The sequence below is a fragment of the Python bivittatus genome, unplaced genomic scaffold, assembly GCF_059951505.1.
Source record: "Python bivittatus isolate LINGU-HERP-01145 unplaced genomic scaffold, Pbiv_v1 ctg000430_np1212, whole genome shotgun sequence".
In the NCBI taxonomy this organism is placed as follows: Eukaryota; Metazoa; Chordata; class Lepidosauria; order Squamata; family Pythonidae; genus Python; species Python bivittatus.
Window position 1 is genome coordinate 911,835 of NW_028277071.1, and position 24,346 is coordinate 936,180.

General features: G+C 40.7%; 1 long non-coding RNA gene across 1 annotated transcript; it reads right to left on the reverse strand.

Moving 5' to 3' along the window:
• Nucleotides 1-930: 930 nt before the first annotated feature.
• Nucleotides 931-3,395, reverse strand: LOC148215225 (uncharacterized). The gene is made up of 3 exons (XR_015796690.1): nt 3,255-3,395; nt 2,429-2,520; nt 931-2,241 (listed from the first exon to the last, which is right to left on the reverse strand). It is a non-coding gene; the product is annotated as an uncharacterized LOC148215225 (long non-coding RNA).
• Between the last annotated feature and the right edge of the window lie 20,951 nt (nt 3,396-24,346).

The following is a 24,346-nucleotide window of genomic DNA, read 5'->3' on the forward strand; positions in this document are numbered from 1 at the left end:
TTATCTGTGGAACCTGTTGATCATGCAGATCAGCCTCAGTCTCCTGAGTGATTTGGTAACATGACCTTCATTTCTTCAAGAGGCTGAATTCTTCCTCATAGATAGGAAACTCAGGTTCTCCTTCTATTTGTAAGTAATCAGGATTCTGTGAGGTTCTTTGCCTGCATGCTGTTGGTACCAGAAAAAGACTGGAATTGTGCCAGCGAAATTGCAGTGCAAAGTTGGGTGTTGTCTCTCCTTGGCCACCATCAGCCTTGGCTCCTGGGGCAAGAAATCAATTTGGGAAGAAGGTACAGGAATGAGTCAGAATGTGAATCCCCATGATCCATTTCTTCTCCCCATCCTTTGACTCATGAGACCATCCACCTTGGGTCACTGTGATCTCAGAGCACAAAAGTCCCTGGCTTCATCTCCAAGGGAAACCTTCTCAATTTTCAAGGTCAGAGTCTTCTGGGCCAAGTTCAAAGTTCAAAGTTTAAGTCAAGATATGCTTTAGAATTTGCTTGGGAATTTGCCAATACCAAAACAAGTAAGGGTGGGAGGCTCTTGTATTGAAATGGCAAAACAAATTGACATTTTCTCCCTCCCTAACAGACAACTTAAAATAGGATCAGAGAAGAGACATACTCAGGCCAAATGAAAGAAAGAAAGAAAGAAAGAAAGAAAGAAAGAAAGAAAGAAAGAAAGAAAGAAAGAAAGAAAGATCACGAGAAAGCCATAAACTCTATCTATCTGTCTACCCCTCTATCTATCTATCATCTGTCTTCCACTCTCCATCTCTAACCATTTTTTCCAAAGCTTTCATTAACTACTTCGTTGTTTCTAAAAATTATTTATTTTTTTGTGAAATGAAAAAAATGAAATAATAAATAAATCAGAAGATAAGTCAAACATCATTATTTCACCACATAATTCATTTCCCATTTTAAAACAAAAGTGTTCAACCTAGTCCCTGTAGATGCTTCTGGACTATGACTTCTCTCAGTCCCAATCATGATATTTTAGGATCATCAGTCATGGGAACTGTAGTCGAATAAATCTAAAGGTATCCATTTGAGGGAGAGAACTTGAAGAAATAATGAAACATTTTCATTGAGAACTTGGTATCTATATATATGTTCAATAACCAGCCTCTGATTCATTCACCAAATTCAGCAAAATTCATTAAATTTGCCTGGTTTATTGCTGCTTTCTCAGATTTCTATGTTGCTGACTCTGAGAGAGTGGTGGTGTCTTGCAGTGACGCACAGGAAGATAGCCACAGAATTAATAATTAAAAAGTCTGTTTTAAGGTCACAATAATAACTGAACAAACCTGCCTATAGTAAAAAAAAAAATAAAAATGAAGCTTTAGACTTAAGGATCAATAATATTCATCTTTGGGGGAGAGGGGGGTTCTCTTCACTTCAGTCTTGATTCCTAGGAAGTTCCTGGAGAAACTTATACACTTTTCCTGTTCCATCTTGGCAAGTGCTTTGCTCTTGCTAACTTCTTCCTACGGCTGGGACAGAGGGACTGCCCCAAAGTCACCCTGTTGGCTTCCTGTCTAGGGAAGGACTAGCACTCAATGCCACCTACTTTCTTGTCTGGTGCCTTCACCACCACACCAAACTCGTTCTCAACATTTCTTACATCACAGCTAAGATAACACTTGGAACAAAAATACCAGAAGGCCAGCCAAGACCACATCAATACAAAGACCAGAAGAAACACAATCAAGCATCAAAGGAAGACCAGAATAGCTCAGTCTTAACAGAAAGTAAGTGGAAATTCTTCTAATAAGGAACAGGATCCTATTTAGGGTGACCAAGATGGCCATTAACATTACATTTCCTATCCTAAATCCTTGCCAGAGTTTGTAAATTCTCCTGGCTCTACCCTGTACATTTTATTCTCCCTTTGAAAGTTTTTGATTGGCTTCTCGCCTCCTTTGTCTCACTGTGTCTCTGAAGGCACAGAAGTAGACAGCAGAGTCCTTCGGTTGGCTGGCTGCTTTCTCCATATGGAAAGTCCCATTCTTCTTGCTTTCATGGGGAATGTGAGTAGCCTGGAAGCCTTGAGGCTGACTCTCAAACTCTGTCAAAAAGAGCTCCAGAGGCTGACCAGGAGACTGAATGTACCAGTAAGTGAAAAATGTGCTAAGGCTCCCTGCTTCATAGGAACAGTTGAGAGTGATAGGTTGACCTTCTGTGAGAATGACAGTGCCAGACGTTTGCTTCACTGAATCTCCAGCACTGTGTCCTGTGGAAAGACTTGAGATTAGATGGAAGAACACCAAAATTACTCCCCCTCGGGATTTTTTTATTATTCACACCAACAAAATATTCTCCTCTTTTCTCCCATCCCTCCATTCTCATGTCTATCCCCATACAGATTTCATTCTGGTTCTTTAAAACAATGTTTTTAAAACATGTAAACAAATACCTACAGGTGCAAGAAGGTTTGTGTCATCTTTGGATGGTCATCACTTCTTGACCTTCAAGAGGAGGTTTGGCATCAGGCAAACTTCCCCCTTCAGGGCTGCAATGAAATTTCCACTGGTCACCCTAAAGGTATTTTTGGCAGCTTCACTTATTACACTCTTTTTAATACAAATATTGATTCCTTTAATGACGTTTTGATCAAGAGATGGGGTGGCTTCCTCCCCCCCAAACCCTCCTGGTATTCTGCAATCCCATTTTGCTTCAGTGGCAGTTACTGCTTCAAAATGCCCCATTTTTTCCGTTAGGTCCTCAATACCACAAACATGTCAAGAAAGAGTCTAAATGAAACTCAAGGAGTTAGTTCTTCAACTGCATGGCTGTTAAATCCTATAGTTATAGGAAGAGAATCAGGATGAAATATCCAGCAGAGGTGGACTTCCAGAACCCACTCTGGTTTTCTCCTGGATGCCCAAAATCTTCCATCAGAAAATCAGACAAATCCAAATTCACAAGAGACTGGTTTTGCTTGTTTCTTTTCTGATCTAGAACTGAAGGCAGCAGGAAGGCTCTTAGTCCGCAAATCGACTAATTCTCCTAAAATTAACATGACTAATCATGAATATTACTCATTACTCGTAGTTCAACAAGGTAGGTTTTAGGAATGTTTTTCCTAGGGAGCAGATATCCTCAGTCATTTGCCAGAAATCCCTCAAAGGGATCCAATACCTCCACTTTCAGTGACCCTTGATTTAGCAGATCCACAGGAAGCTGGAACATCAAAATCAACATGAAAGATAAAAATTTTCTGAAGCATGGAAAGGAATCACTTACTTAAAAGTGACGTGATGAATCCAATGCATACCCAGATGAGGGACATGGATCAAGGAGAGGAGATCCACACACACAAAGAAAAAATTTGAAGGATCAGTCTAATTCTCTACATCAACTTCTCAGTTGGATGAGAAAGTTAGATATAAGCAGCTGACTCCTTCTCAACTGAATAGCTTCTTCATTTTTTTTTTTTTAAAGGAGCTTCACATAAAAGTACTGTAAACCACCGGATGTGGTTGGTGGCCAGATCACCCCAGTGCCATGGAGAAAACTCCAGATTTGGCACTTAAAAAGTCAAGGGTAAAGCTGTGGTATCTCAGGAGTGCCCCCCGGTGTCTACACATGGTATGCCACTTTCAGTGATCAGAAAACAAATTAAAATGTTCAAGATTGTTCCAGAGAGAGAGAGGTTATACAAGTGTTCCACTTTTCTTCCTTAATGGAGAAATAACAGGGTGGGAAATGTAGGAGGATAACAGGAAGAAAAAATAATTTTTTTGCAACTTCACAATCTTGCATTGATTAAACTAGCAATGTGGTTTTCCTGCAACATTTCAGCAAGAAATTAAAAAAAAAAAAGTTGTATAGTTCACCAACAAGCTTAACACACCTGTAAAAGCAAAATAATCCTCAGCTCACCACAAAAAAAAAAAAAAAAAGGATGAAAGTGGGCTGAAGATTGGAACCACATTCTCAGTGACATTGGTTCCCTCCCCTAGGCAACCCTTAAGTACCAAAAGGGGCTTCTGCAAGTTAACCCTAAATTGTCCTCCCTGTATTGGGATGAAGCCAGAGTGCTGTGAAATGGACAGTAACAGATATTCATACAAGTTATGAAAGTAAGAGAACCTGATGCTCACATGCCTTCTCTGCCATGGTGCTTACCCTTTTTGATAGCACCCATCCAGAGATCCGGTGGGCAACGAGTCCCACTGGAAGCTTGTCTTAACTGTGACTGGACAAACCAGAGGCTGCATGAAAGCTTTGCCCAAAACGATTGCCAAAAGCTAACCAGAGGGAAGTTTCCCAACCTGGTCGTTTCTAGGGTGGCTCCTCGGTCATGATCCTGTTTCTGGTCCAGCATGTCTGCAGGGAGGGCGTTGATAGGGGTTCACGCAGGACTGGAGTAAGGCCAACTGATGCCCTAAGCACAGCCCAACGATGCTACCTCTTGACGGAAGCGAAACTCTCACACCATGAGATGGAAACAAATGTGATATCTGATGACACCTTCAAACCAAACTTCTAAACTTTAGGCACTTGCCATGCCCAAGATGTTTTTTTTTTTAAACAATGCAGATTAAAGTGAGACTGGGCTAAGGATAATTACCCAAATTTCAACCACAGTCGTGTGGCAATAAAGGAGTTAAAGGAATGAAAGCTAGGAGAAAAAACTCTGTGGTGCCCTCCCTTGACTTGGTGGCCTAAGCATGGGCTTGTTTTGCTCCATGATTAATCCAGAGCTGTGTTCATGCTTTGGAATAAACCAACAAACGGAAAATAGCTGTCTAGCAGTTTCTGTTGCAATGCATCGTAGTTGGAGATGTATCAACCACTTCTGCTGATATTTTTTTTTTTTTTTAATCTGGCAAATTGATATGGCTGCCCAGCTCACACACAGTGACTCTGGGTGGTTTACAGAGTAACATCCCCAATACAAAAAAACTGTCAGGCTCAAAAAGGGTAAGCAATTGTAACTTTGAAGAGCCTTCTAATTGGCAAAGGCTGCATGCAAATTCAGAAGTCATTTTGCCTTCATACACAGACTCAGCTAGAGAGCAAGCAGCCCATGCACCCCCCTCTCCGCAGATAAAACAAGAAGCGGCAGCGGAGGAGTTGCCGGCTGTAGCTGAAGCTGAGCAGTTAAAGGCACAGGCAAAAGAGAAAAGTGAAGAACAGGAACAAAGTGTTTTTGAGATTCCACGTAGGTGAACCCGTATAACAAAAGGGGTTCCACCTGAAAGGTTTGTTGTTCAACAAGTGAGAGTATGTCACATCACTTGCGAACCAAAAGACTTCAAAGAAATGTTAGTTTTACCTGTTGATGAGCAAGATAAATGGAACATTGCTATGGACACAGAATTTAATTCATTGGTAAAACAAAATGTTTTTGAAATTGTTGATTTACCTGTATCAGAAAAAGCCATAGGTTCCAGATGGGTATTTAGAAAGAAGCTTTTACCTGATGATACTGTGCAGTATAAAGCTAGGTTGGTGGCACAAGGTTATTCACAAGAGCAGTGAATAACTGACATATGCACCCACAGTTAGGCCTGAATCATTGTGTGTAATGTTGGCCTTAGCTGCACAGAGAAACATGGTTGTTCATCATTTTGATGTGGACACAGCTTATTTAAATGCTGAACTTCCTGAAGTTGTTTACATGAAACAAGCGCCAGGATATTCATGTGGAGATTCCCAGAAAGTTTACAGGTTGCGTAAAGCACTGTATGGATTGAAATAAGCTGGGAGATGTTGGCATCAATGTTTAGAAAAAGCTTTGGTAGAAATTGGTTTCAAGAAATCATTAGCTGATCAATGTGTGTATACCAGAGGAACTGGAGAAAGTTATACAGTCCTTATCACTTATGTTGATGATTTTTGTCTTGTCACTGGTTCTTTAAACTTGGTAAAAGAATTTGCAAAGCAAATGGAGAAATATTTTAAAATGAAGGATTTGGGTATGTTGAGATACTACCTTGGGATTGAAGTGCATAGAACTGAAAATGGAGAAATCTATCTAAGTCAGAAGAAAAAGATAGAACAGTTGTTAGCACAGATGGGGATGTCAGATGCAAAACCTGTAAAGACCCCAATGACATGTGATTTCTTAAAACAGGAGACATGTGAAAAGTTGTGTGAAAAACCTGAAGTGTACCATTCTGTGATAGGTTCAATCCTTCACCTAGCCCAATGGACACGTCCTGATTTATCCTATGCTGTTGGAGTTTTGAGCCGTAAAGTGGCCAAACCAACTGAGCATGATTGGCAAGGATTAACAAGGGTAATGAGATATTTAAAAGGTACAGTAGATTTTTGTCTCAAAATGTCAACCAAAGGGCCTGAAAAACCAGTAATTTTTGTTGACAGTTCATTTGCAGAAGAAGGTGACAGAAAGTCCATAACTGGGTTTGTTTGTAAATTTGGTGAATCCACAATTGCGTGCAAAGCAAACATTAATTGCCTTATCTACTGCAGAAGCAGAATTCACAGCTTTGTCAGAAACAGTTTGTGAGTTAAGATGGTTTCATCAATTATTCACTGATTTAGGCATCAAAGTGTCATTGCCTTATACAGTACATGAAGATTCCCAGGCCTGTATAGGGTTAGCTAAAACAGAAAACCTGAGAGCTCGTACAAAGTATGTTGATGTAAAGTACAAAAATGTAAGACAAGCTATGTTAGAAAATTTTATTGATCTTGTGTATTGTGTATCTGAATCAAATCTTGCAGATGTATTTACCAAATCATTGCCTATTGTACAACATGAAACAATGTTAACCAGACTTGGATTTAAACATATGTAATTATTTCTGTATTGTTGTAATCAATTGTCTGTATTATTTTTGTAACATGTATTGTTGTGTCGAAAACAGGCTGAGAGGGGTGTCAGGATTTTCATTCTCATGGGAAAGGATTCATCCCGTTATCTTTACAACAATAACAAATAATATTTTGGCTACAGAGATCATGTGAAAAACACCTGTTATTGTGTGTTGTGTATTGTGCTATTTACTGCCACCTATTGGTGTGTGTATGCTAGTTACCCAGTGGGGGTGGCATAGAGCTATAATACAAGGAGAGGAAAATGCTCAGCCTCCCAGAGTAGTTGTTAGTTGTTTTAGTGTTAGCCACTATGTAGGTTTTATGCGCTACGTAGTTGTAATAAATTACCAAGTAGTGTACCTCTTCTCTAAGAGTTTGCAGCTAGAGATTTTGTTAAGCTTGTGTTGCTAGTAAGTCTTGGATGCTACAATATAATGAGAAGATGTGTTTTTCTTTATATTTTGTATGATATTTGCATTTTATGGAATTTTGCATTTTTATCAATAAACACCAGTTAGTATATATTTTCTGACTGGATTTCTTTGGGAAACAAGAAATGGACATTGCATTGTGTTTGCTGTCATGGCTAATATTTTCCTGGAGTTTTTGCTGCGCTCTGCACAAACAGGAGTGTTTGTGATTATCACTCTGTACGACAAAAACTGTCAACATCCACCTCCTGCAGCGGCCAAAAACACAATCAAAACATCCACTTGATCAGCTCCTTTTGAGCTTTGGGTTTCCAGGCCCATGGGCAAGACCACGTCTTCAGGGCCTTCCAGAACAACATCAGGGTGGGGACCAATCTTATTTCAGAGGGAACAACATTCCACAGGGAGGGGGCTGTTACAGAAAGGGCCCTGCTTCGTGGTCCCTTCAGATGTACATCCCCCAACCATGGGACCTGCCACATACCCAGCCTCTCTGCTCTGGTGTGCTGGGTTGATATAAATGGAGAAGTAACCAGGCCCCAAACATACACACACATACAGTACCATGTGCCAACACCGCTGCTCTAAACGTTCAACTTTCATGCTTGGAAGCACTGAGAAGGGAATTGGAAATAGAATTGCTGATATAGTTACGCCTTTATGGACATCTATGGTGGGAACGCCTTTGAGGACTGGGTGCAGTTCTGCCCCCCTCCCCTTAAGAAAGATCAGATAGAGCGAGAAATTGATTTAAAAAAAAATTGTGAGACCATTTTCAAACACACATATATAAAATAAAAATGAACAACTTACCACGCATGAAAAAGAAAGAAAAAATACAAGACAACAAACAAGAACATAGCAAAAAGACAAAACGCTTCTAATTATAAATATGTTACAAGTTCACCTGATTTTATACATCTTTGAAAGGGGAAACTCAGCTTTCAGTATTCCCCAAGCTTGCCCAGATTTTTTCCCAAACACAGCTGGAAATAGACAGTTATCTCCTTGTCTACACTGATGAGCTTCCCTACTGCCTCCAGATGGCCACAGGGTGTTGGACTCAATCGCCCATCGGCCTGATCCAGCAGGGTTCTTTTGATGTTCTTAGGTCCTTGTGCAAACCAGGGAGAGAAATAATTGTGTGATTTCAGGATTACCATGAACCATTAGAATCAAGGTCAGTCCAAATCTCATTTGCTTCGGACCTTTGTTCTCTTCACTCCACAGCATGAGATTAGAGGCCACCGAGTTGATGTCTTCAGCCAAGTGAGTAACTTCTAAGAAGATATTCAAGGTTACAGCACTACAACCTGCAGGATGTGGTTGAGGATTGGGACTCCAACACGCCTTACAGAAAGCTCTGTAGCAAGTGTGCTTTCTCAAGAGGGCCACTTTGTGTCTGAGTGTAGCAGGACAGCTTCAGATATTCGAAATTAGTTTGGTTTGAAAGGTAAGCTCCCATATTTAAAGATGATTCCAGGAGGATGGCTCCCTGTTTTAGGATGAGGAAGAGCAGATGCCAAATTGTAACTGAATCCCAATGGCTTTTCTGAGAAGACATGAAAAGAACTCAAAATGACATGGATGGGAATGATTTTTTCAGAAGACATGAAGTTTGAAGGGACTTATCAGAAGAATCACTTGAGAACAGGGAGAAATTAACCTTCTTTTTACCCAAAATACTGTACCACAAGTAATCTCCCTTAGAATATGAAGATTGCCACTCATCCTTAAAATTCCCCTGTAAACTATTGCCCTCATGAAATTCAATGCTTGGTCTTGGGGAAGCTGAACCTTAAGCCTATCTGCACTCTTAAGCCAACAGAATTGATTTCCCCTAGCAGAACACCTCCAAATAACAATAATCTAAGTCTTCAGCTATCCATAAAAACTCACCGTAAAGCTAATCCTCACATAAGTTGAACTGGAAGCTTCCAGGAAGCCAAATTCTAACTGTACCATTAAAGCTCCACATCCATAGGGAGGACACCATTCTCTTGAACATATATTGGATCAATCCATCTTTCAAGAATCTTTAGCAAGTTGAGGCTAGTCTGGATGTTAGGTTCAGGTCCCAGAGATAACTTTTTATGTGTAAGCATTTTGGAACTGTTTTTTAGAGAGTTTAGAGAGAAAAGGAAAGTTTCCACAGATTTTTTTTTTAAACTATCTAGGAATAAGTAACGGATTTCTGGGAGAATTCTTCTTTTTTTTTTTTATTCTGCACTAGGAAGGCAGGCACTTCTTGATATCTTATTCACATTCGAGGTCCAGTATGATTGTTTTCAAATGTGCTTGTTACATTGAATCCATCAACAGTTATGGGAAGTCCATAAACATCTTTGTTCTCCAGAAACATTTAGGCTTATGTGTGATATGAAAAGGAAGCAAGGGAATATTTTGAAATATTCCTGCTTTAAGAGAGTTCTAACCTTCCTGCTTTTGAGGTCTTAATATATTGCCAGGATTCATTTCCAAAGTATCTCGCTCTGTGGGACCCAATTCTCGGTGCTGTTTCCCAGAGCTGCTCACCTCCAATCTCGCTGCCAGTTGGACCGAAAAGGTTCGAAATCTTGAGAAATGCTTTCTTTCAGATTGCCAGATTCTCTTACTGCAACCTTAAAATACAAGTAGTATTTTTACTCATGGTTTTGATTTCCTGTCTGGACTACCTCAAAGTGATGACATCCGCATTGCTCCTGGTGACCTACTGTACACTGCCATGGCCATGCCAGTATGTTTGAAATTTAATTTCAAAAGTAAAATACGTGTTTATTATCAAAGCTGAATATTGAGAACTCTTTGGTTTCCAGGAAAACGAAATATAATCAGTGTCACTCATAGATCAGTCAGAGGTTGGATTAGGTGGAAGACCCATTGCAGCAAAAGAGAAGGTCTTCATCAATGAATTTCTGGGAATCAGGGACAATAAATGTCTTCTTTCAAAATACATTTGCTGTTTGTTGGGTGCAGGAGAGGAGGACCACAAAGTCTGAAAATCGTTCCTTTCTTAGAATTATTTATCTATTTATTTATTTAACCAAAAGTACTCTGAAAGGACTAATTAAAACATAACCACAAGAATATATGGATTCAATTCATGCAAGCATTTTGTCCATGTGTGGACATGTATTGCTAACTTGCTGCCCACAAATCAGCCTGAAAATGAACAGGAAAGTAGGTGGAAACTCTGCAAAGAAGGGACAGTACCACAGTTAGCATGACCAAGATGGTAATTAAAATTAAATTTCCTGCCCAAAATCCTTGCCAGAGTTCGTAAATTCTCCTGGCTCCACCCTGTACATTGGGTTCCTCCTTTGCAAGTTTTTGATTCACTTCTCATCTCCTTTTCCTCACTGTGTCTATGAAGGCACAGAAGTAGACAGCAGAGTCCTTCAACTGGAGGGCTTCTTTCTGCATGTTGAAAGTCCCTTCTTTCTTGTTTTTACTAATTTTGTGAATAGCTTGGAAGCCTTGGTAAGCCTCCCCACCAGCCTGCAAAATGAATTTGGGAGCCTGGCCATGCTGCTGAATGTACCAGAATGGGAAATTTGTAGTAAATGTTGATCCATAGGAGCAATTGAGAGAGATACGTTGTCCTTCAGTAACAGTCACAGTGCCTGTGGTTTGCTTCAACGATTGTCCTACGATCTCTCCTGGGGAGAAGAGATGAGGTTTATTGGAGAGATGGACGTGTGGATGTAGAAGTGGATAAACAGAACAATTCCCCAGGTTATTTTTCAGATGCATTTTTTTTAATAATCTAAAGATCCTTTCCGTCTTTTCCCAACAAGACATTCTTGTCCAGTACTGACTTCATTCTTAAGGGAAAATACTGGAGACCCTCCCTCCCTCCCTCCCTATCTACCTTCCCTCCTTTTCTATCTTCCATGCCTCCCTGCTTCTCACAACATGCATTCCTACTGGCCACAAGTGATTCATTTCTCCACATAAAATGTAATACACCAAGATGCAAAGGAACTTCTTCTGATTTTCTTTACTCAGAGCTAGACCTTCCAATCTCTTCCATTCACCTTAAGAAAAGAAGCTGGCCTATCCCCAAAAGCCCTCTTCTTTGCACCTGTCAAGGTTTTCTAATTTCTGACCACTGCTACGGACAGTCCCCTTGAAAGCACATATGGCATTTGGCCCATCACACTAAATTGCATCTCTCTTTGAATATGGATTCTTCAATTAGATTTTGTAGATTTCAATGAAGTTTAGTAAATAGGATATGAAAACAAAACAGAAAGGAATTAAAGAGCACTCTTCTAATACAACATGGAGATGAGCCACTTACTGAAGATTAAAATGATGATCCAAATGCACTCCAAAAGGAAAGGCATTTATGTCGTTGAAGATATGGGGATCCACCTGGAAAAAGAAAACTAGGAAAGGATCAGTCCACTGCTCAAAGGTTTTTCACCTTTGGTGTCCTCACTCCACAGCAGGAGAATACAGGCCCCAGACTTGACGTCTTCTGCCAAGTGAGTAACTTTTCAGAAGATGTTTCAGGTTAAAGCATTGCAATCTGTAGGATGTGGTTGAGGATCGGGACTCCAACATGCATTCTAGAAATCTCTGTGGCAAGTGTGCTTTCCCAAGAGGGCCACCTTGTGTCTGAGTGTAACAGGACAACTTCAGATATTCAAAATCAGTTTGGTTTCAAGAGTAAGGTCCTAAATTTCCAGAAGGATGGCTCCGGCTTTAGGATTAGGAAGAGCAGAGGCCAAATTCTTTCTAAGTGAAATGCAATGGATTTACTGAGAAGACTTAAATAAAAATGAAAATGACATGCATGGAAAAGATTGGTCAGGGAAAATAGAGTTTGAGTCGGTTGTCAGAGGTACAAAAGAGAGAAATCAACCTCCTTTTTAACCTAAATATTGTACCACAAGCAATCTCCCTAATAATATGAAGATTGCCACTCATTCCTTCTGAAGAGGGCCACCTTGTCTCTGTGTGTAGCAGGACAACTTCAGATATTCCGAAGCTACTTGGTTTGAAGGGTAAGAGCCTAAATTTAAAGGTGGTTCCAGATGGATGTCTCCCTGCTTTAGGTGAGGAAGAGCAGAGGGCAAATTGTTTGTAACTGAAATGCAATGGATTTTCTGAGAAGATGTAAAGAGAACACAAAATGACATGGATGGGAAAGGTTTGTCAGAAGACATGGAGTTGACGGGGCTTATCAGAAGAATTAGTTGAGAACAGAAAGAAAGTAACTTTCTTTTTAGCCTAAATATCAATACAAAGACCAGAACAAATACAATCAAGCGTCAAAAGTCCATCAGAGTAGGTCGTCTTCACAGATGTAATGAGCTGCAAGGATAATCTTGGGAGACCGAACAAAGAGCTTCAACCTAGACAATGGTCTGATAGGAGAATTCTAACTCCAAAGGAGAGATGAAGGTGGAGAAAGCATCTCAGATGGGCCCCTCTCTAGTCCTCTGGAAGGTAAAGGCAGGGGAGGGGAAAGTGCTTTCAGACTGCAAGATTCCCTTACTGTAACCTTACCATAAAGGTAGTATATGGTACTCATGGTTTTGGTTTCCTGTCTGGACTACCTCAACCGGCTGACGTCAGCATTCCTCATGATGACCTCCATCATCACAGCCAGGCCGATATGTTGGAGATTGAATTTCAGATACGGAACATGTCTTCTTATTCAAAGCTAAGTATTGAGAACTCTCTGGATTCTAGGACAACAAGATATAATCAGTGTCACTCAAAGATCAATCAGATGGTTGGATTAGGTGGAAGACCCATTGCAGCAAAAGGGAAGGTGTTCATCAATGAGCCTGTACCAATCAGGGTAATTTAATATTTTTCTTTGAGAGTTCATTTTCTGTTCTTTAGGTGGAGGAGAGAAGGACAACAAAGTCTGAAAGCATTTCCTTTCTTGGAATTTATTTATTTCTTTATTTCACCAAAAGTATTCCGAAAGGCCTAATTAAAACATAACCACAAGAACATACGGAATCAATATATGCAAGCATCTTCTGTGTGTATGGACATGTACTGCTACCTTTCTGCCAACAAATCCACCTGAAACTGAGTAAGAAAGTAGATGGAAACTTTTCTTACAAGGAATAATATCATACTTAACATGACCAAGACCTGCATTAAAAATGAATTTCCAGCCATAAATCCTTGCAGAGTTTGTAAACCATCCTGGCTCCACCCCATACACTTTAGTCTCTCTTTGAAAGTTTTTGATTGCCTGCTCACCTCTTTTATCTCACTGTGTCTATGAAGGCACAGAAGTAGATGGCAGAGTCCTTCAACTGGATGCCTTGTTTCTGCATGTTGAAAGTCCCGTCTTTCTTGTTGTTACCTGTCTTGTGAATAGCTTGGAAGCCTTGGTAAGCCTCCCCACCAGTCTGCAAAATTAATTTGGGAGCCTGGCCATGCTGCTGAATGTACCAGAATGGGTAATTAAAAGTATCTGTTGATTGATAGGAGCAATTGAGAGAGACAGGTTCTCCTTCAGTAACAGTCACAGTGCCTGTGGTTTGCTTCAACGATTGTCCTACGATCTCTCCTGGGAAGAAGAGATTAGGTTTATTGGAGAGATGGACAAGTGGATGCAGAAGTGGATAAACAGAAGAATTCCCCAGGTTATTTTTCAGATGCAGTTTTTGAATAATCTAAGGATCCTTTCCCTCTTTTCCCAACAAGACATTCTTGTCCACTACTGACTTCATTCTTTGAGGGAAAATACTGGAGACCCTTCCTTCCTTCCTTCCTTCCTTCCTTCCTTCCTTCCTTCCTTCCTTCCTTCCTTCCTTCCTTCCTTCCTTCCTTCCTTCCTTCCCTGTCTTCCATGCCTCCCCGCTTCTCACAACATGCATTCCAACTGGCCACAAGTGATGCATTTTTCCACATAAAATCATATACACCAAGATGCAAAGGCACCTTCAATTATTTTCTTTATGCAGAGCTAGACCTTGCAAATTCCGCACCTCTTCCATTCACCTTAAGAAAGGTAGCTGGCCTATCCCAAAAATCCCTCTTCTTTGCACCCGTCAAGGTTTTCTAATTTCTGACCACTGCTACGGACAGTCCCCTTGAAAGCACATATGGCATTTGGCCCATCACACTAAATAGCATCTCTCTTTGAATATGGATTCTTCAATTAGATTTTGTAGATTTCAAAGAAATTTAGTAAATAGGATATGAAAACCAAACAGAAAGGAATTAAAGAGCACTCTTCTAATACAACATGGAGATGAGCCACTTACTGAAGATTAAAATGATGATCCAAATGCACTCCAAAAGGAAAGGCATTTATGTCGTTGAAGATATGGGGATCCACCTGGAAAAAGAAAACTAGGAAAGGATCAGTCCACTGCTCAAAGGTTTTTCACCTTTGGTGTCCTCACTCCACAGCAGAAGAATACAGGCCCCAGACTTGACTCTTCTGCCAAGTGAGTAACTTTTCAGAAGATGTTTCAGGTTAAAGCATTGCAACCTGCAGGATGTGGTTGAGGATCGGGACTCCAACATGCATTCTAGAAATCTCTGTGGCAAGTGTGCTTTCCCAAGAGGGCCACCTTGTGTTTGAGTGTAACAGGACAACTTCAGATATTCAAAATCAGTTTGGTTTCAAGGGTAAGGTCCTAAATTTCCAGAAGGATGGCTCCGGCTTTAGGATTAGGAAGAGCAGAGGCCAAATTCTAAGTGAAATGCAATGGATTTACTGAGAAGACTTAAATAAAAATGAAAATGACATGCATGGAAAAGATTGGTCAGGAAACATAGAGTTTGAGTCAGCTTGTCAGAGGTACAAAAGAGAGAAATCAACCTCCTTTTTAACCTAAATATTGTACCACAAGCAATCTCCCTAATAATATGAAGATTGCCTCTCATTCCTTCTGAAGAGGGCCACCTTGTCTCTGTGTGTAGCAGGACAACTTCAGATATTCCGAAGCTACTTGGTTTGAAGGGTAAGAGCCTAAATTTAAAGGTGGTTCCAGATGGATGTCTCCCTGCTTTAGGTGAGGAAGAGCAGAGGGCAAATTGTTTGTAACTGAAATGCAATGGATTTTCTGAGGAGACGTAAAGTGAACACAAAATGACATGGATGGGAAAGGTTTGTCAGAAGACATGGAGTTGACGGGGCTTATCAGAAGAATTAGTTGGGAACAATTAGAGAGACAGTAACCTTCTTTTTAGCCTAAATATTTTACCACAAGTAATCTCCCTTGTAATATGAAGATAAGATTGCCACTCGTCCTTAAAATTCCCCTGTAATTCTCTGTCATGGAAATCAATGCTTAGCATCAAGGGAGCTCAACCTTAACCCCATCTGCACTCTTAAGCCAGCAGAATTAATTTCCCCTAGCAGACCGTCTCCAAAGAACAATAATCTAAGTCTGCAACTATCCATAAAAATTCACCGTAAAGCTAATCCTCACATAAATTGGAAAGGAGGCTTCCAGTAAGCCAGATTCTAACCTTACTCTTTAAGCTCCATATCCAGAGGGAAGACACCGATCTCTTGAACATATGCCAGATCAATCCATCTTCCAAGAACTTTAGGAAACTGAGGCTGATCTGGATGTTAAGTTCAGGTCCCAGAGATACCTATTTATGTGTAGGCATTTTGGAACTGTTTTTTAGAAAGTTTAGAGAGAAAAGAAAAGATTCCACACATTTTTTAAAAAAGATCTAGGAACAAGTTGTGGCTTTCTGGGATAATTTTTTTAATTATTATTATTTGCACCAGGAAGGCAGGCACTTCTTGTTATTTTATTCACATTCAAGGTCCAGTATGATTGTTTTCAAATGTGCTTCTTACATTGAATCCATCAACAGTTATGGGAAGTCCATAAACATCTTTGTTCTCCAGAAACATCTAGGCTGATGTGTGATATGAAAAGGAAGCAAGGGAATATTTTGAAATATTCCTCCTTTAAGAGAGTTCTGTCCTTCCTGCTTTTGATGTGTTAATGTATTGCCAGGACTCATTTCCAAAGTGTTGGCAGCTCGCTCTGGACCACCCAACTCTTGGTGCTGTTTCCCAGAGCTGCTCACTTCCAATCTGGCTGCCGGTTGGAGCAAAAATTTTCAAAATCTCAAACACATGTCAAGGTATCTGTGGGGCCTCTTGATCATGCGGATCAGCCTCAGTCTCCTGAGTGATTTGGTAACATGAATTCATCAGACCTTCATTTCTTCAAGAGGCTGGACTCTTCCTAATTGATAGGAACTCAAGCCCTCTATCCTAATTGATCTCATAAATCTGGAACGCAAGTTCTCATCTTGCTTTAGCTTGTTTCCTGGCCACTTGACACCCTGTCCAAATTGTTTCCTGGACAGCAAATGGGAAGTGGCTCCCCACTGGTTTTGTCCAGGATTGCTGTGTCTGTTTATTTGTTTGCTTGTTTGCCAACTTCCCAGTCTAGTCTGGAGTCTGGGGATCTCCCTGGGATTGCTCAGATCTGAACCTGCTCAGCTTTTCAAAATCAGCCACCGCTGCTGAGCTCTTAACATGGATGAAACGTTTCATTTTTCAGTGCCCTGAAAATGAATCAGTGCAGGGATCGACCATGAATTCCTCCTTTTTGCAGGACGCAGTGGGAATATGCACATTTTATTTACAAGCAACAATATCTAAAGAAGGATTGAGAAATGCTGTGCCAGATGCCTGGTGACAGACTTTGCATGAGTGCAGAGGCCCAGGGGACTCCCTGCGGTTCTCAGTGCTCAGAAACACCCAGCCTCCCACCTCATCCTGCAGAGGCACTTCCTGGATAGTCAGAGGAACAATGTTATTCCCAGAATAATAAAGAGCAGAAAATCTTCCCTCGGTAAACAGGTTCTCCTTCTGTTTGTTCGCAGTCATGATTCTGTGAGGTTCTTTGCCTGCATGTTGCTGGTACCAGAAAGGGACTGAGCTGCACCAGGAAGATCAGTGAAATTGCAGTGCAAAGTTAGGTGTTGTCTCTTCTTGGCCACCATCAGCCTTGGCTCCTGGGACACCAAATCAGTTTGGGAAAGACCTAGAAAAGTATAAGCCAGCAAGTGAATCCCCATGATGCATTTCCTCTCCCCGTCCTCTGGTCCTCTTCAGTTCGGCTCATGAGACCATCCACTTTGGGTCACTGCAGTCCCAGAGCACAAAAGTACCTGACTTCATCTCCAAGAGAAACCTTCCCAGTTTTCAAGGTCAGAGTCTTCTGGGCCAAGTTCAACGTTCCAAAGAATTTGGAGGAAGAAGCAGTTGATTGAAAAGGTGTTTACAGTCAGGATATGCTCCAGAATTTCCTTGGGAATTTGCCAGTACCAAAATAGATGAGTCTGTTGTATTGAAATAGCAAAGGAAATCTACATTTCCTCCCTTTCTAACAGACAACCTGAAAGGGGATAGAAGAGGGTGACTGAGGCCAAATTCTAGAAAGAAAGGAAGGAGAGGAGAGGAGAGGAGAGGAGAGGAGAGGAGAGGAGAGGAGAGGAGAGGAGAGGAGAGGAGAGGAGAGAAAGAAAGAAAGAAAGAAAGAAAGAAAGAAAGAAAGAAAGAAAGAAAGAAAGAAAGAAAGAAAGAATCAGGAGAAAACCATAATCTGCCATCTCTATCTATCATCTATCATCTATCAATCTATCATCTGTCTTCCTCTCTCCATGTCTATTTTTTCTAAAACATTCATTAACTTCTTTGCTGTTCCTAAACAGCAAAAAAAAAAAAAAAAAATCCTTTTTTTTGTAAAATGGAAAAAAAAAATCCATAAATCAGAAGATAAGCCAAATGTCATTATTTCACCATGTAATTCATTTCCAATTTTCAAACAAAAGTGTTCAACCTAGTCCCTCTAGATGCTTCTGGACTACAACTTCTCTCAGTCCCAATCATGATATTTTAGGATCATTTGTCATGGGATGAGAACCTGAAGATAGAACAAAACATTAATATTGAGAACTTGGTTTCCATATATTGCAAGAGTCCTAATATATGTTTAGTAAACAAACTCTGAAGCTTTAGATAGACTTTATATGATATTCATGATTTGTTCAATATGCTTTGACTCTCAACAAACAGACCTCTGTGCCTGATTGTCTACAGTACGGTTAATAGCATCTCAAAACTCTCTTTGATGACCTTAGGAGAAGCAAAAAAGGCATCCAGGTGAGGTGATACCTGATTTATGGAGGAGTAAACACCCCAGAACAATTAAGCTATGGAAAGGTTGAGATTGAAAATGCATCTTGGTCATCACTGAAGTTCTGCAGAAGACAGTTCTTCTTCTTCTTCTTCTTCTTCTTCTTCTTCTTCTTCTTCTTCTTCTTCTTCTTCTTCTTCTTCTTCTTCCACTTCTCCTCCTCCTCCTCCTCCTCCTCCTCCCCCTTTTCTTTCTCCTTCTTCTTCTCCTTCTCCTCCCCCCTCCCATTGGTGCATTTGACAAGATAGCAAGACAACCAACCACAATTGCTCCTTCCCTTCATCACTTCCTGCCCTTAACTGATTTCGGTCACAGCTTTTGAAGACATGATAAATACACAAAGACACACACACACACACACACACACCATTGAAAAACAGATGGGAAAGATGCAAAGAGGTGGGTTGCCCTCTTCTGGATCCTGATATCTGACCTCTTAGGGCATCTCTGCATGAGCTGACCTTGGTTGATCTCAAAAAATCTGAGCAGGTTTCTGATTAGTTAGCAAAGGGATGGGAGACCACTAGGACATCCAAGCACAGTACAGAAGACTGGGAGGACAAAATAACATGCCCAGAGAAAACTGTTGTGATCCGCTGCTGCATTATTGCCCAGAAGACATGACTGGTGTCTCCAAAGGCTCACCAGGAGTTGAGTTTGACCAGAGAAAGTATTTCACTTTGTTGCTTCTAAAGAAGATTAACCATGTCTAAAGACCTATTGAATTCGGAAAATCTATGTGAAAATGACATTGCTGCTTCCTTCAGGGGGAGAAGAAGAATTTATTATATATATGTACTTGATTGCTGGTTTCTCAGATTTCTATATCGCTGACCCTGAGAGACTGATGGTGGCTTGCAATAATGCACAAGAAGATAGTCACAAAATTAATAATTAAAAAGTCTGTTTTGAGGTCACAATAATAACCAAACAAACCTGCCCATAGTGAATAGAAAAAGAATGAAGCTTTAGACTTAAGGATCAATAATATTCATCTTTTGGGAAGGAGGGGGGTTCCCTTCAATTCAGCCTTGATTCCTGGCAATTTCCTGGAGAAGCCTATACAGTTCTCCTGTTCCGTCTTGGCAAGTGGTTTGCCCTTGCCAACTTCTTCCCATGGCTGGGAGAGAGGGACTGGCTCAAAGTCACCCGGTTGGCTTCCTGTCTAGGGAAGGAGTTGAACTCAGACTCTCCTTGTTTTCTCTCTAGTTCCTTAACCACCACACCAAACTCGTTCTCAACATTTGTCTTATCACAGCTAAGATAACTCTTGGAGCACAAATACCTGAAGGCCATCCAGGCCAATATCAGTACAAAGACCAGAACAAACACAATCAAGAAGCAAAAGTCCACCTAAGTAGGTCGTCTTCAAAATGTAATGGGCTGATAGGATAATCTTGGGAGACAGGAGGAAGAGCCGCAGCTTAGACACGGTCTGATAAGAGAAATCTGAGTCCAAAGGACAGATGAAGGTGGAGAAAACATCTCAGAAGGGACCCTCCCTCATTCTCTGGAAGGTAAAAGAAGGGGAACTGGGAAATGCTTTAAGATTGCAAGATTCTCTCACTGTAAGCTTAACATAAAGGTAGTATATGGTACTCATGGTTCTGGTTTCCTGTCTGGACTACCTCAAAGGGCTAGCATCAGCATTCTGTGTGATAACCTACACCATCATGGCCAGGCCAATATCTTGGAGATTTAATTTCAAAAATAAGATATGTCTTCAGATTCAAAGCCAAGTATTGAGAACTCTCTGGTTTCTAGGATAACAAATTATAATCAGTGTCACTCAAAGCTCAATCAGACAGTTGAAGTAGGTTAAAGACCTATTTAAATAAAGAAAAGGTATTCACCAATGAGCATGTGGCAATCAGGTTAAAATAATGTCTTTCTTTAAAAGTTCATTTTCAGTGGTTTAGGTGCAGGAGAGGAAGACAACAAAGTCTGAAAACATTTCCTTTGCTATTTATTTATTTATTTATTTGGTTGTTTGTTTGTTTGTTTGTTTACTTATTTATTTATTTATTTATTTAGCCAAAAGTATTGCAAAAGGACTAATTAAAACATAACCAGAAAAATAAACAGAATCAACATGTGCGTGCCTTTTCTTCATGTATGGACATGTGTTGCTCACTTTCTCCCAACAAACCAGCCTGAACCCCAACAAGAAAGTGAGTGGAAACCCTGTAAAAAGGGAGAGCATCATAGTTAGCGGGACCAAGATGGGCATTAAAATTCTATTAACAGCCATAAACCCTTGCCAGAGTTTATAAATTCCACTGGCTCTACCCTGTACATTTTATTCTCCCTTTGCAAGTTTTTGATTCACTTCTCATCTCCTTTGTCTCACTGTGTCTGCGAAGGCACAGAAGTAGAGAGCAGAGTCCTTCAGCTGGATGGCTTTTTTCTGCATGTTGAAAGTCCCTTTTTTCTTGCTTTCCAGGATAACATGAGTAGCCTCGAAGCCTTGGGCCTGATGGTCAAACTCTGTCAAGAAGAGCTTAGGAGGCTGACCAGGAGGCTGGATGTACCAGTATGGGTAATTACTATTACCTGTTGATTCATAGGAGCAACTGAGAGAGACAGGTTGTCCTTCGGTAACTGTCACGGTGCCTGTTGTTTGCTTCACCGATTGTCCTGTGATCTGTCCTGGGGAGAAGAGATGATGTTTGATGCAGAGATGGACAAGAGGGGGAAGAAATGGAGGAAAGGAGGAATTCCCCAGGTTATTTTTAAGACACATTTCTTGAATAATCTGAAGAGCCTTTCCCACTTTTAGCATCCAGACATTACTCTCCCGTACTGACTTCATTCTCTGACAGAAAAAACTGCAGACCCTTCCTTTCTTTCTTCCTCCCTTCCTTTTTTCTATCCTCCACGCCTTCCTGCCTTTCATAACATGCCTTCCCAAAGGCAGCAACAGATTCATTTCTGCACATATAAGCTAAAAAGCGAATATACCAAAATGCATAGGAATCTCTTCTGATTTTCTTTTTGCAGATGTGGACCTTACAATTTTTTTTCCATTTTTTTCCATTCTTCTCCAAAAGGCAAGGTGGCATCTGCCAAAAAGCCCTCTTCTTTGCATCTGTCAAAGATTTTCTGATTTCTGACCACTGCTAGGGAAGGTCCCCTCGAAAGCACATATGGCATTTGGCCTATCACACTAAAGAGCATCTCTCTCCGAAAGCTTATCCTTCAATTAGATTTAGAAAATAGGATGTTTTTTTTTTAAATCCTGTATATTTGAAAAAAAAAATTGGCAAATTAGCAGATGAAACCAAAACAAAGTAGTTAATGAGCACTCTCCTAATCCAACATGGAGATGATTCACTTACTGAAGAGTAAAAGGATGATCCAAGTGTGCTCCAAAAAGAAAGACATTTATCTATTTGAAGGTATGGAGATCCACCTGGAAAAACAGAAACCTAAGAAAAGGTCAGTCCAAATCTCATTTGTTTCAGACCTTTGTTCTCTTCACTCCACAGCATGAGATTAGAGGCCACAGAGTTGATGTCTCCTGCCAAGTGAGTAACTTCTAAGAAGATATTCAAGGTTACAGCACTGCAACCTGCAGGATGTGGTTGAGGATTGGGACTCCAACACGCCTTACAGAAAGCTCTGTAGCAAGTGTGCTTTCTCAAGAGGGCCACCTTGTGTCTGAGTGCAGCAGGACAACCTCAGGTATTCTGCAGCAGCTTGGTTTGAAGGGTGAGACCCCAAATTAAGGATAATGAAGCCTTAAACTTTACAATAAATAATATTCAACATTTGGGGGGGTGGAATGCCTTTCATTCAGTCTTCATTCCTGGCAAGTAACAGATATAAAGGGCTGCGAGGATAATCTAGGGAGACTGGGGGAAGAGCCGCAGAGCAAAACAATGGTATCACTACTCATTTCACCAAAAGTATTCCAAAAGGACTAATGAAAACATAACCAGCAGAATATAAAGAATCAACATCTGCGTGCATTTTGTGCATGAATGGACATGTATTGCTAATTTTCTGCCGACACACCAGCCTGAAGTCCAACAAGAAAGTGGGTGAAAACTCTGCTAAGAAGGGAGAGGATTATAGTTAGCATGAGAAAGATGGACATTAAAATTATATTTCCAGTCATAAACCCTTGCCAGAGTTTTTAAATTGCACTGGCTCTACCCTGTACATTTTATTCTCCTTTGCAAGTTTTTGATTCACTTCTCATCTCCTTTGTCTCACTGTGTCTGCGAAGGCACAGAAGTAGACAGCAGAGTCCTTCAGCAGGATGGCTTGTTTCTGCATGTTGAAAGTCTCTTTTTTCTTGCTTTCCTGGAGAACATGAGTAGCCTCGAAGCCTTGGGCCTGATGGTCAAACTGTTTCAAAAAGACCTTAGGAGGCTGACCAGGGGGCTGAATGTACCAGTATGGATGATTACTAGTAACTGTTGATTCATAAGAGCAACTGAGAGAGACAGGTTGTCCTTCTGTAACTGTCACAGTGCCTGTTGTTTGCTTCACTGATTGTCCTGTGACCTGTCCTGGGGAGAAGAGAGGAGGTTTCATCAGGAGGGGGACAAAGTGTGAAGAAATGGATGAACAGAATGTTCCCCGGGTTGGTTTTCAGATAAATTTCTGGAATAACCTGAAGACCCTTTCCTTCTTTTCCATTCGGAAGTTTCTGTCCACTACTGACTTAATACATCAAAGGGAAATGCTGGAGACCCTTCCTTCCTTCCTTCCTTCCTTCCTTCCCTCCATTTTCCATCTCCCATGCCTTCTTGCCTCTCATAACCTGCCTTCCCCCTGGCCACAAGTGATTCATTTCTCCACATAAAATCCATTACACCTAGATGCAAAGACACCTCTTCTGATTGTCTTTTCGCACAAGTAGACCTTACAAAAAAGGCACCCCTTCCGTTCACCTGCAGAAGATAAGGTAGCCTCTGCCAAAAAACCCTTTTCTTTGCACCAGTCAAAGTTTTCTTATTTCTTACTACTGCTTCAGATGGTCCCCTTGAAAGCACATATGGCATTTGCTTCCATCACACTAAATAGCATCTCCCTTTGAAAACTGATTCTTCGGTTAGATTTTGGAAAGACTATGCTTTTTTTTCTACTCCTGTAGATTTGAAAGAAATCTAGCAAATTCTGGAACGAAAATGAAACAGAAAGGAATTAAAGAGCACTCTCCTAATACAACGTGGAGATGAGTCACTTACTGAAGACTAAAAGGATGATCCAAGCGCACTGCAAAATGAAAGTCATTTATCTAGTAGAAGATATGGCGATCCACTTAAAACCTATTAAAAGATGACTCCAGATCTCATTTGCTTCTGACCTCAGTTCTCTTCTCTTCATAGCACGATAAAATTAGAGGCCACAGAACTGATGTCTGTGAGAAGTGAGAAGTGAGTAACTTCTAAGAAGCTGTTCAAGTTTAAAGCATTCAATCTGTAGGATGTGCTTGAGGATCAGGACTCCAACATGCCTTTGAGAAAGCTATGTGGCAAGTGTGCTTTCTCAAGAGTGCCACCTTGTGTCTGGGTGCAGCAGGACAACCTCAGGTATTCTGCAGCAGCTTGGTTTGAAGGGTGAGACCCCAAATTTAATTATGTTTCCACATGGACATCTCCCTGCTTTAGGATGATAGAGAACAGAGGCCAAATTGTTTGTAAATGAATTGCAATGGATTTGGGATTCTGGGAAGACAGAAATAGATCACAAAATGACATGGATGGGAAAGATTTGTCAGTCAAGATTAAGTTTGCGGGGGCTTGTCAGAAGAATCACTTGAGAACAGAGAGAAATTAACCTTCTTTTTAGCCTAAATATTATACCACAAGCAATCTCCCTTAGAATATAAAGAGAACGTTCCCACTCATCCTTAACATTCACCTGTAAGCTAACTTTCTCAAGAAATGCAATGATTTGTCTTTGGGAAGCCGAACCAGAAGCCTAGCATCAAGGGCTACAT